This window comes from Molossus molossus, unplaced genomic scaffold (assembly GCF_014108415.1).
Source record: "Molossus molossus isolate mMolMol1 unplaced genomic scaffold, mMolMol1.p scaffold_m16_p_18, whole genome shotgun sequence".
In the NCBI taxonomy this organism is placed as follows: domain Eukaryota; kingdom Metazoa; phylum Chordata; class Mammalia; order Chiroptera; family Molossidae; genus Molossus; species Molossus molossus.
Window position 1 is genome coordinate 64,504,546 of NW_023425353.1, and position 12,157 is coordinate 64,516,702.

The window sequence follows — 12,157 nt, forward strand, 5'->3', positions numbered from 1 at the left end:
TATAACCCCCCTTCATTGTAAATTACCCTGCGTTACATAATTATATTTCTGGGAGGAGTATCAGGAGTGAAATGTCTTTTGGTGACTGAACAAACAAACTTTTGTATGTATACAATGGATGATACTAAACAGTAAAATGAAGAAACTACTCATGCATGTAACAGCATGGATGAAGCTCAGGCATTATGCTGAGCAAAAGAAACTAGACTCCAAAGGCTCTACACTCTGACATAAAAAGAAATGAAGTACTGACACATGCTACAACTTGGGCGGACCGTGAAAACATGCTGAGTGAAAGAATCCAGACACAACAGACCACGTATCATGTGGTTCCGTTTATATGATATGTCCAGAAGAGGCAAGTCCATAGAGATAGTAAGTAGATTGGCAGTTTGGTAGTTGTCAGGGGCTGGAGAAGAGGGAAATGGGAAGTGACTGCTTAATGAGTATGGGGTTTCCTTTTGGGGTGAAAAAATGTTCTGGAACTAGATGGTGGTGATGGTTGCATAACAGTGTGAATGTACTTAATGCCACTGAATTGTACACTTTAAAATGGTACATTTTATGTTATCTGCATTTGATCTTTTTTTTTTTATCCTCATCCGAGGACATTTTTCCATTTTTTTATTCAGATAGAGCGGGAGGGAGAGAGAGGAAGAGAGAGAGAAACATTGATGTGAAAGGGACACATCAAGTGGCTGCCACCTGCACGACCCAACCAGGGCCGGGAACAAACTGCAACCAAAGTACATACCCTTAGTGAGAACTGAACCTGGGTCTCTCTGGACCGCAGGTCGACACTCTTAATCACTGAGCCAAACTGGCCAGGGCTGATCATAATTTTTAAAAGAGACAACATACTGTATGATTTCATTTATATGAAATTCTGGAAAAGGCAAAATTACAGGAATAGAAAATAGTACTTACCAGGGTGTTGGGAGGGGAAGCATGAGGGGATTTGGGGCTATAATGGAACTATTTTATATATTGTGGAAGTAGTGTAACAATGTTAAATTTACTGAAGTTGGTATACTGTGGTTATGTAAGAGTACGTCCTTATTCTTAAAAAATACACAGTGACTTTTTAGGAGTACATGACCATGATGTATGCAGATCTCTCTCTTATGGTTTAGAAAACAAATATTTGATGTATATGAAGAAAGGAGAAAGAGAATAATTGATAAAGTGCATACATAAAATGTATCAATAGAAGAATCTGGGTAAAGAGTATATGAGTGTTCTTTGTACTGTAATTGTTGCAGCTTTTAGGTAACTTTGAAATGATTTCCAATTAAAAGTTGAAAAACAAATGTAAAGCTGATGTATTTAATTTTTAAATGATCAGCAGAAATCTTGCAAAGGTAAAGACTACAATGAACAGCTTCTGTCAACAAGTAGACTATAGCGCAGTGGTTCTTAAAGTGGGTCCTGGACCAGCAGTGTCCACACTGGGGATCGAGCTACAACTGGGGCATGTGCCCTGACTGGGAATTGAACCAGTGACTATACAGTATTGTATACTATACAGTATAAAGCTTTCTGTGGTGTTTTTTCCAAAGGAATTTGTATCATTTAAGCAAAAATGATGTAGTTTCTGGATTACGTTTCCTAATAAGTCTCAAACATAGAATGTAACTATAGTAAATGAAATGCTACAGAATTATTTTAGGACTGTTTCATTAATTAGTGTTGCGAAGTTAGAGGTTAATAAGGTGGTATTATTAGGAAGAAGCAGTATTGTGCTTTGATTCTATCAGTTCATATAGTGAATGGACACAGTTTCTGTAGCCCTAGGAAGGAAATTTCTTCTTAGGAAGCGAGCATTTGCAATAACCAGGTCACTGGTCTCCTACCCTAGCATTTTGGGTATACTGAAAGTGACATTGTATTAGAGACACCCTGTACCCTCTGCGTTTATTAAGGCTTTATCTCTTTTTATTGTCCACCATTGAAATGGTTTGAGTTTTTTCCTTCATTTTGATAAAACAGAAGTGCCTTCCTTAGGAAAAGGAAGAAAAAACCCAGAGAGGATCTTTCAATGTAGGAGCAGAAATCCATTGTGAAATGAATTGACACTGATGATAGAAACCATGCGTAGTTTATGGTATCCTAAATGAAGTAGCCAAAGACACAACAGCCGAACATCATTTAGAAAAAACAAATTAGAGTTGGAAAATGCAAACATATTTTTGCAGTATTTTTGGCATTTACAGACTAGACTAGGAACTGTTTTTAGTTCTTAGGAAAAAACTGACCATAGGCTAATCCGAAAATATCACATTTACTTGTCATAGCTCTAAAATTGCAGGTGCTTGTTTTCAGCCAGGAGTCTTATCAGGATTTGGTATTACCCCGGGTGGGGGTGGGGGGTGGTTACAGATGAGATTTAAGGAAAGGTGGCTGAGCTTTAAAAAGAAGAATGGGAAACTAAGAAGCAATTTTTAGGATCGAGTGAATCTTGTGGCAGTGGATGGACCCTGTGGCTGAGTTGCTTGTTGATGGAGGAAACAGGCGAGCCTTGAGGAGGTGCTAGAACTGGGGTTAATTTAGTCATCTTTGTAATTACTTGAGATTTGCCTTATTTATTTCATTTTTAGAGTTTTCTTTTTTTCTTTTTTTTTTTTTATCCTCACCCGAAGATATTTTTCCATTTTTTGTACAGATAGAGTGGGAGGGAGAGAGAGGAAGGGAGAGAGGGAGAGAAACATCGATGTGAAGGGACACATCGAGTGGCTGCCACCCGCACGACCAACCAGGGCCGGGGACAAACTGCAACCGAGGTACGTGCCCTTAGCGGGAACCGAACCTGGGTCTCTCCGGACCGCAGGCCGACACTCTAACTGCTGAGCCAAACTGGCCAGGGCCATTTTTAGAGTTTTCTACCCCAAAGACTTTGTGTAGAAGGTTCTGTTAGAGAGTAGGTGTTTTGTGACCCTCACCCTCATTTCAAGGGATTACTTTGGTGTTACTGGTTTAATTTACCTATAAAATAGCCTTTTTCTTTTGGATAGTTAACTTTCCTGACACTTAAGATGAAATTTATATTCTATTCTGGGAGCTGACTCATTCAATTTAAGCTACTTTGTTGAAACCCATTAGGTTAGGCATGGGAGTTTTAATATGTTGTTGCCTTTTATTGGGCTCCCCACATGCTATTTTTCCTTGGGGCTTTTGGGTATAGTTTCATTCTGGATCTGAGATTGGGACAGCTTTACAAGGCATCACTTTATTCGGAGACAAGGACCACCAGCTGGTCATTTTTGGTTGGGCTATGTAGCCTTGGAGGTCTCTACCTAAACCACACATGATGTCTAGAGGTAGAGCAGATATTTGTTTTGAGAATATAGCATGACAGTGATGAACAGGTGCTTTAATTGGCAGACTGTATCCTCTTTCCCCAGAGCTATTTAACTGAGGTAGGGTTTGCCTCTCTGAGATGGGGAAGGTGATTGAACTCTGTTTACAGCCCTCTGTCAGTTCTTTGCCCGAGTTCCTTGCTCTTCTCTAGGTAGAGTGGCTTCTGGCTTCTGCAGTCCTCACTTGTCTCTTGACCAAATGCTTAGGTGGCTTTGGTGGAGTCTTCCAGGTTGTAAGGGGCTTCCTGTGCCTTTTGGTGGTTAGAAGAACTCACTGAAGAGTCTCCTCTGCTGGAATAGCAAGAAGAAAGGAGTATTAGTCAGCCTGAATAGTGCAGGAGCCTCCTTGGCTTCCAGCTTCAGTCCAGGGAGGAAAAGTCATTTATACAATTGCCTTCAATGGACAGCAGATAGAGGCTATCCATAAACACTATATATAGGATTTTAAACTAACATTGAATTCTTCCTTTCACTTTCCCTTGCACCAGAACATCTGATCTGTGATCACCCTTTTCTAGTTTATATTCTCTGCCCTCAGAATGTAAATTAAGGCAGTTTTTACCTGCTTCCATGTTTCTTGCTTAGGTTATCACTTAGGTTTTCTATCCAATTTAAATACAAGCCTTTTTGGAACTAGATAGTGGTGATAGTTGTACAACTTGGTGAGTATGCCACTGAATTGTACACTTTATTTTTTTATTTTTATTTTTCTTTATTGATTTTTAGAGATAGAGGAAAGGCGAGGGAGAGAGAGATAGAAATATCAATGAGAGAAAACATCGATTGGCCTGGCCTCCTGCATGCCCCCCACTGGGGATTGAACCCACAACCTATGTATGACCAGGAATCAAACCTGCAACCTTTTGGTGTACAGGATGGCGGTCCAACCAGCTGAACCATTTGGCCAGGGCTGGCTCTACCTTTGAAACTATTGGACAATGTTATTATCTGTTTATTGATTTATTCATCCAGCCAATATATATGAGTGTTGAGATGCAGAGGATATGCTGGTTAACATAAGTGGTGTAATCTTTGACTGCAAAGGGCTTCAGTTTTGTGGAAAATAGGTGTTTGGGATGAGTGTTCTGTATTCTTCTGAATAGGCCCCAATATCTTTTTTTTTTATCCTCACCTGAGGACATTTTTCCAGCTATCTTTAGACAGATTAGGAGGGAGGGACAGAGGAAGAGAGAGAGACAGAGAGAAACATCAATGTGAAAGAGGCACATTGACTGGTTGCCTCCTATGCTACCCTGACCGGGGCTGGGGATGAACCACCACCAAGATTCATACCCTTGGTCGGAATCGAACCCAAGTCTCATTAGTCCACGGGCCGACGCTCTAACCGCTGAGCCAAACTGGCCAGGGTGGCCCCAGTATCTTGTAAGTCAGTTTTTGTAAAGGAATCTGGGAGTTCTCACACATCATGGGTTCTTTTTGGCTGAAAGTTTGAGGAATGTACTACTCTGGTTAATTTGATGAAAAGTGTTTAGTGATTTCTAAAGCTACTAGAGAATAACAAGAATAGAACTTTCAGAGGCAACAGGATTAAAAAAGTGTAGCACCTAAATGAATGCTTGGAGGTAATCACTGGTCTGAGAATAATTGTTAGTGATGTCCCCTGAGTTTCAGAGAGGTAAAATAAAAAGAAAGCAGAACTTTTCATGGATGTTACAGGAAATGATCACACAAGAAGTAGAGAAAAATGCATATAGACAGACCTGGCTTAGTTGTGTGCTCTCTGGAAGGCTCTTGTATCTCTGTGCCAATGCATATTTTTATTTTTTTAAATTTATTTAAAAATTATTCACTGATGTAACATTGGTTAATAACATATACATTTCAGGTATAAAACTTTATAATATGACATCTGGTTACTCTGTTGTATGCTCACCACCTGAAGTTTAGTGTCTTCCATTGCATATTTTCTGGAAAATAATATTTTCAACCTCTAAAACATATTTATAAATTCCTAGAGAGGAGATATTTTCTTTGCAGTAGATCTTTGGAAACCTTAAAAAGGTCTTGATTGTTTCAGTCTCAGTGTTGGGGAAGTTTCTCTATCATTTCTTCCTACTAAAAGAGGGCTGCTTTGCCTTTAGGGGATTTTTTAATGGTCTGGAACACTTGAGGTGTTTAGAATCATCTGAGACCACCTCAAAATGTACCTTAGGAATCAGGATAGGGGAAATGGTAATATTTCTCTTGTGGAACTTAGTCCTGGCTCTGTTGGAAAAATGTTAGTTTTGCTATGTATTCTCTCTTGGTTGTGTTGGTCCTCCTCCTGTTTTATTTTCAACCACTTTTTAAAGAATTAGATTGGGCCTGGAAAGAGAAAATAAAGATATTCATTGGCTTGATCTCTATCTTCTATGGGTTGCTTTAGGGGCAGGGGGAGCAGGACAATCAAAACCACATTTTTTTTGTTCTTTGTTAAATTTGAATGTCCATAGGTGCTTTTGCATTTATCAGAGTGAAGTTGGTTGTCATAATTGTCAATTGCATGTTAGAAAGTCCCATGGTGTAGGGATTTAAGTACTGCATTAGCTCTGCTGAGGTAAAGTGACTAGATAATGTCACTTTATTATTATTTTTTTAAATCCTCACCCGATGATATTATTCCATTTATCTTCAGATAGGGCAGGAGGGAGGAACAGAGAAGAGAGAGAAACATTGATGTGAAAGAGACATATCGATTGGTTGCCTCCCGCACTATCCCAACCAGGGCCAGGATGAACTGCAACTGAGGTACATGCCCTTGGCCAGAATCAAACCCGGGACTCTGGTCCGCAGGCTGACACTTTAACCGCTGAACTAAACCGGCCAGGACTAGATAATGTCACTTTAAAAAAATGAATCAGCCTGGCTGGTGTGGTTCAGTGGTTGAGTGCTCTCCCATGGACTGAGAGGTCCCAGTTCGATTCCTGGTCAAAGCACTTGCCCGGATTGTGGGCTCGATCCCCAGAGACGGACGTGCAGGAGGCAGCCAATTGATGTTTCTGTCTCTCTCTCCTCGTCTCTCTAAAAAAGTCAATAAAAACATATTTAAAAAAAAAGAATCAGCCCTGGCCCATATGGCTCAGTTGGTTGGAGTGTCGTTTTGTGCACTGAAGGGTTTCGGGTTTGAGTCCAGATCAAGGCACATACCAAGGTTGCGGGTTCAATCCCCAGTTGGGTGCATACATATAGGAGGCAACCGATCAATGTTTCTGTCTCACATCAATATTTCTCTCTCTCTCACTCTCGCTTCCTCTCTCTCTCAAAATTAGTTTTAAAAAAATGAATCAAATGTTCCTGAATGATGGTGACAGGGTAGAAGAATCATTGCATAGCATAAACTTTATTAGGTTTTTCCTAGTAATCTATCAACTGGATTTGTGCCACAAACTAAATGATTTCCTGCCTTTGCTTGCCTCTGAATCAAAGAAGATGATATTAGTCATGTTGTCTTATATCACACTGCATACTTTAAAAATTCCTGGCAGCAATGTAGATTATGTATGAATTGGTGGTTAGATAATATTTGTCTAAATATTGAGATGTGTTTCTTTAACTCCAAAGTGTTAGTTCACATGTATGCACAAACTCTGAAAATAAACATTGGATGAGTAGAACCTCCCAAGAAGTTTCCCCCAGAATGGTATTATCAGACTCAATTTTAGTTTCTAAAACTGCGCAGTAGTATTATGTTGTGGGAGTCGAGTTTTCTGTTGTTCGTGTCATTATAAGTAATTTATTTTTATTTTTATTTTTTTTATCCTCACCTGAGGACATTTTCCCATTTTTTTTATCCTCACCTGAGGACATTTTCCCATTTTTTTGTTCAGGAACAGAGAGAGAGAGAGAAACATCAATGTGAAAGGAACACATCGAGTGGCTGCCACCGCACGACCAACCAAGGCCGGGGACAAACTGCAACCGAGGTACGCGCCCTTAGCGGGAACCGAACCCGTGTCTCTCAGGACCGCAGGTCAACGCTCTAACCGCTGAGCCAAGCCGGCCAGGGCTCATTATAAGTAATTTAAAATTCTATATTTGTTAGAAAACTAAAATCTTTCATTTTAGCTATTGGACTATTTAATATCAAACCCTAGAAAATGCTCACTTATTATACAGTGGATATGTTTGGCAAATATACAAGCATATCTGATGAAATGGACCTTTTTTTGGGAAACCTTAATTGAGAGTAGTACTGTATTTTAAAATGGCTGCTTAGAGGACAAGCCGTCAGTAAATTCCTGATTATGGTAGTGTTTGCAGTTGAACTTGACAGAAAGTGGGGTGGGAGGCAAACTTCAGGTAAATTGAGAAGTGGAGGTTTGAACATGTTCAGGAATGACATCATTGGAAAGCAGTATTTACCTCCCATGTTATATAGGCAGAGCGATGACGAGAGATTTTTTTGCTCCTCACACCAACCAATTCTGTCACAAAGTGATTATTCTGTAATTCAATTCAGTTCTGACACTCACTACCCAGAGTTAGCATCACACTCCATAGGTTAAGGGCTCAGTCCCATAAGACTGCCCTTACTTCAGGTGCCAGTCACCCACACTTCTGTTGGAGGTTCTCACATCCCCCCTTTAGGTTTGATCATTTGCTGGGATGGCTCACAAGATTCAGGGAAGCAAACAGTTTATCATAAAGGACCAAGTAAAGAGACATAGAGATACATAGATCTGGAGGGGTCCTGGAATATGGATTTGTTCACCAACCTGGAAGCTTTCCAAATTGCCATCATTTAGAGGTTTTTATGGAGGTTCCATTATGTAAGCATTATTATTATTTTTTTTATCCTCACCCGAGGACATTTTTCCATTTTTTGTTCAGGTAGAGTGGGAGGGAGAGAGAGGAACAGAGAGAGAGAGAGAGAAACATCGATGTGAAGGGACACATCGAGTGGCTGCACCCGCACAACCAACCAGGGCCAGGGACAAACTGCAACCGAGGTACATGCCCTTAGTGGGAACCGAACCCGGGTCTCTCAGGACCACAGGCCGACGCTCTAACCGCTGAGCCAAACCGGCCAGGGCAGCATTATTGATTAAGTCATTGGCAATTGATCATTTACTCAATCTGCAGCCCCTTTCCCCTCCCTGGAGTTGGACGGATGAGGTTGAAAGTTCCCAGCTTCTAACCAGGGCTTGGTCTTTCTGATGACCAGACTTTATCCTGGAGCTCACCTCATTAGAGCAAAAGACACTCTTACCACCCTTATTGCTCAGGAAATTCCAAGAGTTTTAGGAACTCTGTACCAGGAAACCAGAACAAAGACCAAATCTCTTTTTGTTATTGTTGTCGTTACTCCTCACCTGAGGATATTTTTTTCCATTGATTTTTTTTTTTTTTAAAGAGAGAGTGGAAGGGGGTGTGGGGGGGAAACATTGATGTGAGACACATAGATTGGTTGCCTGCCACTTGTGCCCCACCGGGGCAGGGATCAAACCTGCAAGCCAGGTACGTGCCTTTGACCAAGAATCAACCCCATGACTCTTCAGTACTTGGGCCCACACTCTAACCACTAGCCAGGACAAGACCAGATATCTTTTGGTGATACCACGATGGGGATCCCCAAACTGGATTTGGTTGGTTCCTAATACCTTTAGTTGAGCATCAGTTAAAGGGTGTAAATGACCTAGGCTTGTACTGTGGTAAAAGTGTGAGTCTCACAAAATGCCTATTGTCTGACTACTCTGGATGCTAATTCACTTCTGGAATAGGTGAGTGGCTAGGCCAGTGTGATCTGCTCACATCCTGAGCAACTTTTAACTTCGAAGCCACTGTCTTTGTGGAACCTTCACAGAGCCCCCTAAAAAGGTGGTATATTGTCCCTTTTTTGCACTAGGGCCAAGGCAGTGAGGAAAAATAGTTATAGGCCATATTTTTCTTCCCAGTCAAAATGAAAATAGCTTTATGACCTTTGGGAGAAGCAGATATACTCTCAGCATACACTAGAAATCAGGAAGGATATTCAGTGTTAAAATTTTAGCAGCAGAGACAGCTGTCTGATCTTTAGTCCCTGGTAGTACTGTATAATAGAAGCAAAGGAGTACTGAAATGCGTTATCTGCGCACCCCTGAAGCCACCCAGCAAAGGAGTTACTGTCATTGCTACTTGGTATGTAGGATAACCCAGGCCTAGGGAGAAGTGGCTTGACTGAGAGCACATGATGAATTAGCTGTAGCCTCTGCCCGTGTACAGAACTATAGAAATTGTTTTTCCTGTGTGTTGCTCCAGTGAAAATGCTCATTACAGTTGATGTGGCATCACTGACTGAGTGCTGTTGTGTGCCAGGTGTTATACTGGTATTGGGAATACAGAAAGGAACAGAAGACCTCACCCCCTAATCTGGGACCACTCTTGTTCTGGAGCCATCTCTCTGCATAGGCTGTTTGCTGCAGTATTTGATGCTGCTTCTCTGTTGGGTGATTTTTTTTGCCATGCCTGCACCATCTTTCCTGCCAGGCTGCAGTGTTCTTAGCTGGGGAAGAAAGCAGACCTGTAAAGTTTCCTCACTCACTTTGGATGGTTGCTCTGTAGGTTTTTTGTTTGTTTTGATGTGAACAAAAACTGGGCAAGATCATTGGCTCTGTAAAAAAAAAAAATTATTCCTAGGAATAAACAACTCCTAGGAATGTACTGTACTGTATGGTGACTATAGTTGACAATCCTGTATTGTATGTATGAATGTGCTAAGAGAGTAGATTTTAAAAGTTGTCATCACAAGGAAAAAAGTTGTAACTATATGTGGCGATGGATGTTAATTATAACTTATTGTGCTGATCATTTTGCAGTATATACATATATCAAATCACTATGCTGTACACCAAAACAAATACATTGTTGTTTGTCAATTACAGATCAATAAATAAGGAATAATTATTTACTTTCCAACTTAATGTAGCATCTTGAGGTGGTCTGTGCCTGTGTACTTGTCATAACTTTTATTACACTAAGCTCTCTGAGACAAGGACATTCCCTTCCACTATGCTCACATAACATTGTTATTGTCAATGAAGCGGAAATGAATTGAATAAGGTGAGAATTTCCTAACAAATGTTATTTTGGACCCAGAGAACCATCATGGATGAAGTGACCCTATGTTTAATTTTGGACTTTGAAAACTCCTTGAAAATACAAACCAAAAAACAAACAAAACAAACCAGTTGGTACATATGGGGAACTAAATAAGATAGAACTATAATGCAGTTTTCAAAAATTTACCAAGTAAACATCTCCTAACAATTGACTTGAATGATGGGGCCATCATTGCATATCTTCCTTGTTTCGTGTGCTTTATTATAAATCAGCAACTCATATGCATAGTTGAGGGGGAGAGAATTGGAAGTGCTTATAGGATGTCAGAGTGGCCCTGGCCCTTTTGGCTCAGCTGTTAGAGCGTCAGCCCATGGACCGGAGAGTTCTCGGTTTGGTTCCCGTTAAGGGCACCTACCTCAGTTGCAGTTTGTCCCCAGCCCTGGTTGGGGTTGTGTGGGTAGTAACCACTTGATGTGTCTCTCTCACGTAGATGTTTCTCTCTCCCTCCCACTCTATCTGAAGATAAATGCAAAAATGTCTTCAGGTGAGGATTAAAAAAAAAAAAATGTCAGAGTGATGGATTTCATGTGGGCCAGTTCCATTCTTCCCAGATGGTAGGTTGACATGTAAATCAGATATTTTTCCTAATTTTCCTAATGAAAGTTGCAGGTACATATTTATGTGAGGTTTTCATAGAGCAGGTTACCTGTAGGAAATGTTATACCCAGGGTTCTTGGGTTCTTTTACTCTCATTGGTAGAAATTCAGATGCCTGGAATCGATTCTGTTTTGGTTCTTGCTATAATCTCTAACTTGATACTATTTCACTTTTCTTCTCAAAACCTGTATTTCCCAGTGAAATGAAGTTAGGAAAACAGGACCTATAGAACTGAACCCTCTTGAATCTTTATTAAGATTTTCATGGTGCTTTTTAGACTTGTAATGCTTTATTCCCACAGAAATAACCCTCCTTTTTTAGAGGGAGAAAACTTTTCTTTTCCCTTAAAGATACCCAATAAAGTAATTCCTTTTTCTCTCTGCCTATGTCCTTTGAAATCCTGATTCTTTTTACATTTCATATTTGGTATATATATTCTGGGCTTTTTCAGTCAGTCAGTACTCTCCTAATGGGAAGTTCAGCCACACTTCTTTATGTTAGTTGGGTTTTTCTAGATCATTTTGAATACAGGGCTGCTCATCACCTTTGCCTAAATAAAGATTGCTGTATAATTGCCAGGAAAGCTGGGCTTTGTGTGGACTGACAGTTGACTTGAATGGTGGGACCATGCCTGTCAGTATCACCAAGTCAGCTTTTGGGAGGCAGAGACTAAAGAATTGATTCTGGGATTTGGATATTAGTTATCAAGGCTTTGTTTTCTGTTCCCCTATAAGCACCTGGTTAGATTTTCTCACACATACTTTTTTGGGGAACAGGCAACCACATAGTTAATGAAGAGATAAGAATCAAAATATTAATTTTACCTTTACGGATTTTCTTCCTTTGCCTTGTTCTCATCCTCTGCTGCCAAAAAAAAAAGTATAAGAACATTCACATTTCTATGAGAAATCGATAGGTTCAGGTTAGAAAATGGAGTAAGATATGCTTTAATAGTCGTGTAAATAAGCACCCATCAGCCCACCAGACTTCTTCCCAGTATGTGACAGAAGAAAAAGATAATAAAAAGAGTCCTTTTGTTACTCTAGGTAAGAATCTGTCTTTGGGACTATTAACACTGAGTTGACCATCTTTTTTTCCCCCTAATT

At 40.2% G+C, this 12,157-nt stretch overlaps 1 protein-coding gene across 4 annotated transcripts in view; it reads left to right on the top strand.

The window, feature by feature from the left end:
• The window catches only part of RBM6 (RNA binding motif protein 6), a 95,539-nt gene that overhangs the window by 30,006 nt on the left and 53,376 nt on the right, over positions 1-12,157 (top strand). The window lies entirely within an intron of this gene.